Here is a 6539-nt window from a genome sequence, read left to right on the forward strand (position 1 = left end):
AAGGCAGATCACGAGAGAATAGCTAAAGGTCACAAAACAGGTAGTCAGAATGAAACTAGGGCTTGGTAGTGTAGCTAAGAGGCAGAAAATACTTCGCGAGGAGGTAAAGGAACAAAGGGTTATATATATACTGTGGGGAGTAAACTAGGGCAATGAGGAAGAAGTGGAGATGATTAAGTGATTGAGACAGGAGTGAATGATGATGAGCGGAGATCTGGACACGGCTTCGGAAGGGTAAGGGAGACGATCTAGTGGCAGAAATGAGAAGTGCTTATGAGGGGAATGTCACAATAATCAATATAATCTACAACTATACAATACAATGAATTTCCACAGTTACTGACAATATCAAATGCCTTATTTAAAGAAAAAATGAATGTAAAGCATGAATAAATACAATGATCAAGTATATGTGTGTGTGTGTGTGTGTATATTCACACCACCATGTGATGTAAATGAAATGTAACATTACTAAGTTTACTTAAGAAATCCTTAAATATAGAAGAACCATAGAATATATATGTTATATAAGAAGCATAGAATATATATGTAGAAACTGGGAAATTTCAATAAAAGCAGTGTTTGTAAAAATATTAGTAACAAAACAAATTATTTTAAATAAATATCTAATATAGTCCAGTCATGCAATAAGGTTAAGTAAATACACTCAATACGATTTAAGCAAAAACCTATGTGTGTATGTATATTTACATAATTTACACATTACAATAGCTTGGGGGTGCAGTCTGAAGACCTTAATGGCCTTGGTTGTATTGACAGTAAGACATTTGAACAGCCTTCAGTACAACTAACTAGTAACATTCTTACAGGCATAAAGAATGAAAACACAATTTTAATAATTTCTCCCTTGACAGTAAGTAAATTAAACTAAACCACACTTATTTAACTTAAGAAATACAGTATATAATTGACATTTAAATTAGCACAGCTGTCTTTGTTAGTCAGATAACTCTCCAAGGTCAAACAGAAGCCTTATAGTAGTAACTTTCTTACAGAAATAAAGAATGAACCCCATGATGTTAAGAAACAATAACATTAAAAAATACTGAAGTAACTTTAGACATATTAAATATGTAGAAATAATGAAGTATGTGTCTATTAAAACAGTATATTTATACTTTTTCTAATTAAATAATCTCCAGTCTCAGCATCTCTTGGAGTTAGACCTACCTAGCAGCACACATAAACAGAATAAAGACAGATTCAAGAAGGAGCAGCAGTCACTCTCGAGTTACACTTGATCATGCATAAATCAAGCAGGTCTTTAGTGAGATAGGGCTAACCCAAAACAATCAGGCACAGAAAAAGAAAGATGGGCTAGAAATAGAGAAAACTGATAAATAAATAAATAAATAAATAAAATAACCATAATAACAGGGTGAGTTATAAAGACCAAACCGACACAGTCGAATATTTGAACGTTTTATTATGAATTTACTTCCCCAAACAGTTTACATAGTCATTCCAAAAGACAAGAGTCATGAGGCCCCTGACACGATTGCACTGGCAGTAGAGGGGCTTTAGAAGCAGGACGTCCTGCTCTCAGCACCGCGGTCTGGGTTTTGCAGGGGGCTGTATGGTTCTATCAAGCAACACTAAACTAGACCCCCTAATGACTGAAATTGTATCATCAGAAATCCTGTACTAATCCAGCGGTCAGACACTTCTACCCTGTCTGAGTAATGCAATTCAGTAACATCTCTAAATGATATTCTGTATAAATTCTCTGAAGTTCTTAACTGGGTGTCTAATTTTAAGTCTTCCTTTTTATGGTTTTACAGCATTTTTGCAAATAAATGACTCTTGTAGTAGTTGTGAGAACCACTTCTGATTTTCCAATTTGTCAAAAGATCCTTTAAGAACCTTCAAATAAAGAGTTAAAAATGTCTGCGTTAATCATGCCTAATAAACAGATACAGATATGCGAGACACCAGCTGTATTTCACTTCAAATGTTTAGATTTGCAAACTGCTTTGTAAGACTCATTGTCTATATCTAAATCATTTACAATTGTGTTGAAACATACACAATTCATGAAGAATTGTGAAATATGAATATAATGTAGACCCTATTTCTGTTTGCTGTGTATGTTTTGTTACAACTGGAATTGACTTGGATATGGAAAATACATTTTATGAAGCATTTCCCAAATTTCAGCATTTGTAGCAAAATAGTCAAATCTATCACATCGATATAATGTCATGTATTTCAGTGTACTGTGCAAAATACGTTGTGGGCTTATTGCATATATCAGAGTAATTTTATTACTCCTAGGTCTCCTCAGGAGGAGTTTAAGTGGCTCTGTATGGGTTGGCATCTCCAGAAGCCTCTTAATGCCCTTCTCTGTTTCAAGAGCAAAGTATAGCCATTTTGTTTCCCTTTTTAACTGTACGCAGTCTGTTGATAACATAAAGCTGTTTGTTTGTTTGTTTTTTTAACAAATAGTGAAGGTGCTGACAGACACAGCATCACCCTGAACAAATCTGTCAAATCAACAGCTAGGACATAACAGCATATAGCTGGTCTAGTCATCTAGGATTTAAAACTGCATTGCAGATTCTCATTCACCCTGTCGATAGTTTACTGATTATCTTTGAAACATGAGCAGTACAGGACCAGCGCAGTTCAGATATATTTTCTATACAGTGATCTGATGTAGCACACTTTCCTTCCTTTCCACCTTGTGTATGTTATTAACAATAAAAAGAGCAGTTCATAAAATAGATACATCTCTGATTCTTATTTTGTACAAAAATATGTTCTTACCGGCTTGCATCTCTCTCTGCTAAATCTGACTTTCTCTTTACTGTACAACTCATACCCCAAATAACGTTCAAAATAATCAAACTGTTTTCAGTTCGACATGTCCCTGTATACAAATTAAATAAGTATTGTTTTAATTACCTCCCAGACTTCTTAACATTCTGAGTCATTTAAGTTTTGTTAAAAAGGTCTGATCTGATCGCACTGGGTAGAATTCGGGGTGGAGTCCAGCTTAAAAAAAAGAAAGAAAGAAAGAAAAAAAAGTCTGGCTAAAATAAAATGTCTGTGCTTTAAAAGATTAATTTCACTTTACATTTGTATTGATTTTTATTACAAATTACTTAAAGAAGACCTTAACTGACCACCCACCACTGCCTGTTCAGGAAGAAAGGTTTCTCTGAGCGTGCTAAAGACACTTTCCAAATAGCGACATTTAAAATAAACTAAATTGAAAGTGTAAAGATTGCATCTAAGAGGGGGTTAAAATTAAATTAATACAAGATTTAACAGATTAGTAATTGTAAGAATAAGTAGCATCTTAATGGTTACCTTGAATTCATGGTGACACAGTTAATGAACTGGCATGGCTATTAAGACCGGTTGAACATTATTCAAAATACAACACCAGTCATTGTCTGGAGTGTTACACAAATTGGGGGACAGGATTTCTGAGGCTTTAAGGAGATTGAACCATCGTCAAACATTCCACAGCATAGGACACTTACGTTCATACATCATCTATCTACATTACCCCTGAAATTAAAAGTACAGACATAACTTTTTCTGGTCTCTCAAGAAGTATGGTGCCACATGTATTGCTTTTTAACAACATGATTAATTAAAACTTAATAAGAACATAAGAAAGTTTACAAATGAGAGGAGGCCATTCGACCCATCGTGCTCGTTTGGTGTCCATTAATAACTGAGTGATCCAAGGATCCTATCCAGCCTGTTTTCAAATGTTCCCAAATTTTCAGCATCTACCACATTGTTGGGGAGTTTGTTCCAGATTGTGACTACTCTCTGTGTGAAGAAGTGTCTCTCGTTTTACGTTTTGAATGCCTTGAATTTCCATTTGTGTCCCCGGGTGCGTGTGTCCTTGCTGATCTGGAAAAGCTTCTCTGGTTTGATGTGGTCGATGTCCTTCATGATTTTGAAGACTTGGATCAAGTCCCCACGTAGTCTCCTCTGTTCCAGGGTGAAAAGGTTCAGTTCCCTCAGTCTCTCCGAGTAGGAAAATCCCTTCAGACCTGGAATAAGTCTGGTTGCTCTCCTCTGAACTGCCTCTAGAGCAGCAATATCCTTCTTGAAGTGTGGTGCCTAGAACTGTACACAGTATTCCAGATGAGGTCTAACTAGTGCATTGTACAGTCTTAATATTACTTCCCTTTTAAATTCTACACTTTTGACAATATACCCTAGCATTCTGTTTGCCTTTTTTATTGCTTCCCCACATTGTTTTGGATGGAGAAAGTGAGGAGTCCACATAGACTCCTAGGTCTTTCTCATGCTATACTTCATCTAGTTCTATTCCTCCCATAGTGTAATTATAGTGGACATTTTTGTTACCTGCATGTATTGCCTTGCACTTGTCCACATTGAATTTAATCTGCCAGGTGTTGGCCCACAACTGAATGTTATCCAAGTTCCTTTGAATAGCCTGTGCTGCCGAGACTGTATCTGCTGAGCCACCTATTTTAGTATCATCTGCAAATTTGACAAGTTTGCTAACTATCCCAGAGTCCAGATCATTAATAAAGATTAGAAAAAGCAAAGGCCCTAGTACTGTTCCCTGTGGAACTCCACTAACAACCTCACTCCAGTTAGAAGCAACTCCTCTAATCGACACCCTCTGTTCCCTATACATCAGCCAGTTCATAATCCATCTACTTACATTACCCTGAATGCCTACAGCTTTCAATTTGAAGATCAGTCTTTGGTGTGGAACCTTATCAAAAGCTTTCTGAAAATCTAAGTATATCATATCATATGCTTTCACGTGATCTATAGCTGCAGTTGCATGTTCAAAAAAACTCTAATAAATTAGTAAGACACGATCTGCCTCGTCTAAACCCATGTTGACTATCTCAAAGAATATGGTTTTCATTAAGATGCTCCTCTATTTTCTGTCTAATCATTTTTTCCAACATATTACAAGTGATGTAGGTGAGACTGATTGGTCTGTAATTTCCTGGCTCAGTTTTGTCCCCTTTCCTGTGGATTGGTATGACATTTGCTGTCTTCCAGTCAGTTGGCACATCCCCTGTTCTAAGTGTCATTTGGAATATTTGAGTTAGCGGCCTATAAATAATTTCCCTCATTTCTTTAAGTACTTTGGAAATATACCATCTGGCCCAGGTGATTTGTTTGTTTTCAATTCTGCTAGTCCCTTTAGTACCTCCTCCTCATTTATCCTGATCTCTCTTAGGGTTTGACTGGACTGGTTGTTAACCTGTGGCATGTTATCTGTATTTTCTTTTGTAAAAACCTCTGTGAAATACTCATTTAGAACATTTGCCACATCTTGTTCATTTTCCAAGATACTTCCATTTTTGCCCTTTAGCTGTTTCACTTCCTCCTTTACTGACCTCTTGCTGTTATAGCTCTTTGCATTAGTTTTAGCTTCAAGAGCTATGTTTCTTTCTATTTCCCTCTTTGCTTTCGTGATCCCTTTCTTAAGATCTCTTTGCAGCTCAACATATTCTATGTATTTTGTTTAATCTCTGTCCCTTTTGTATGCGCTATACAACATTTTTTTCCTCTTGATATTTTTTTGCATACCTCTATTAAACCATTTTGGCCACTGTTTTTTTGTCCTCAATTTGCTAAGTTTTGGTACAAATTGCTCCTGAGCCTCAATTAGTATATTATTAAAATATAATCATCCATTTTCAACTGAATCTGTATCCAGTGCACTCCAGTCTACCTCTTCTAAGTGCTGCCTCACACCAAGGTTTGCTTTTCTGAAATTGTAGACCATTGTTTTAGACTTGGACCTTGTTTTTTGAAAGAATGCCTCAAAGCTAACCATATTGTGATCACAATTTGCCATTAGTTCTCTAACTAGTCTCCCTCTGACTCTATCCTGGTCATTTGAAAAGATCAAGTCAATGCATGCACTCTCCCTGGTTGGTTCCCTGGCAAATTGAGTTAGAAAGCAGTCATTTACCATCTCAACCATTTCTATTTCTGCTTCTGTAGTCCCAACTGGGCTTTCCCAGTCTATGTTTGGGAAATTGAAATCCCCCATTATAACAGCCACATCCTTGCTACATGCAGTCCTGATTACAATGTACAATGCAACATCTTGATGAATATCTGAGTTGGGTAGTCTGTAACACACTCCTACCACTAATCCTCCAGATCTCTTGTCCAAAAGTTTCACCCACAAAGATTCTGTTCCGTTATTGGGATCTAATATGAGATCTTCTGCCTCAATGTAATTTTTCACATATAATGCTACTCCACCCCATCTTCGATTTTGCCTGTCTCTCCTAAACTGTGTGTATCCTTCCAATTTGTATTTATCCCCATCGTTTTCAGTAAGCCATGTTCCCGTCACTCCTACAACATCATAATCACATGCCAGCACTGTGGCTTCTAAGTCCAACATCCTGTTCCTTATACTCCTGGCATTGAGGTACAAACATTTCAGGACTTTCCTACTAGCAGGTTCCCTTTGTTTTCTTTCGTTACAGGAACATCTCCCATTGTCACAGCTCCCTGCCCTCCTGGTCCCTAGTTTAATAGATTCT

This window comes from Amia ocellicauda, chromosome 7, assembly GCF_036373705.1.
Source record: "Amia ocellicauda isolate fAmiCal2 chromosome 7, fAmiCal2.hap1, whole genome shotgun sequence".
NCBI lineage: Eukaryota > Metazoa > Chordata > Actinopteri > Amiiformes > Amiidae > Amia > Amia ocellicauda.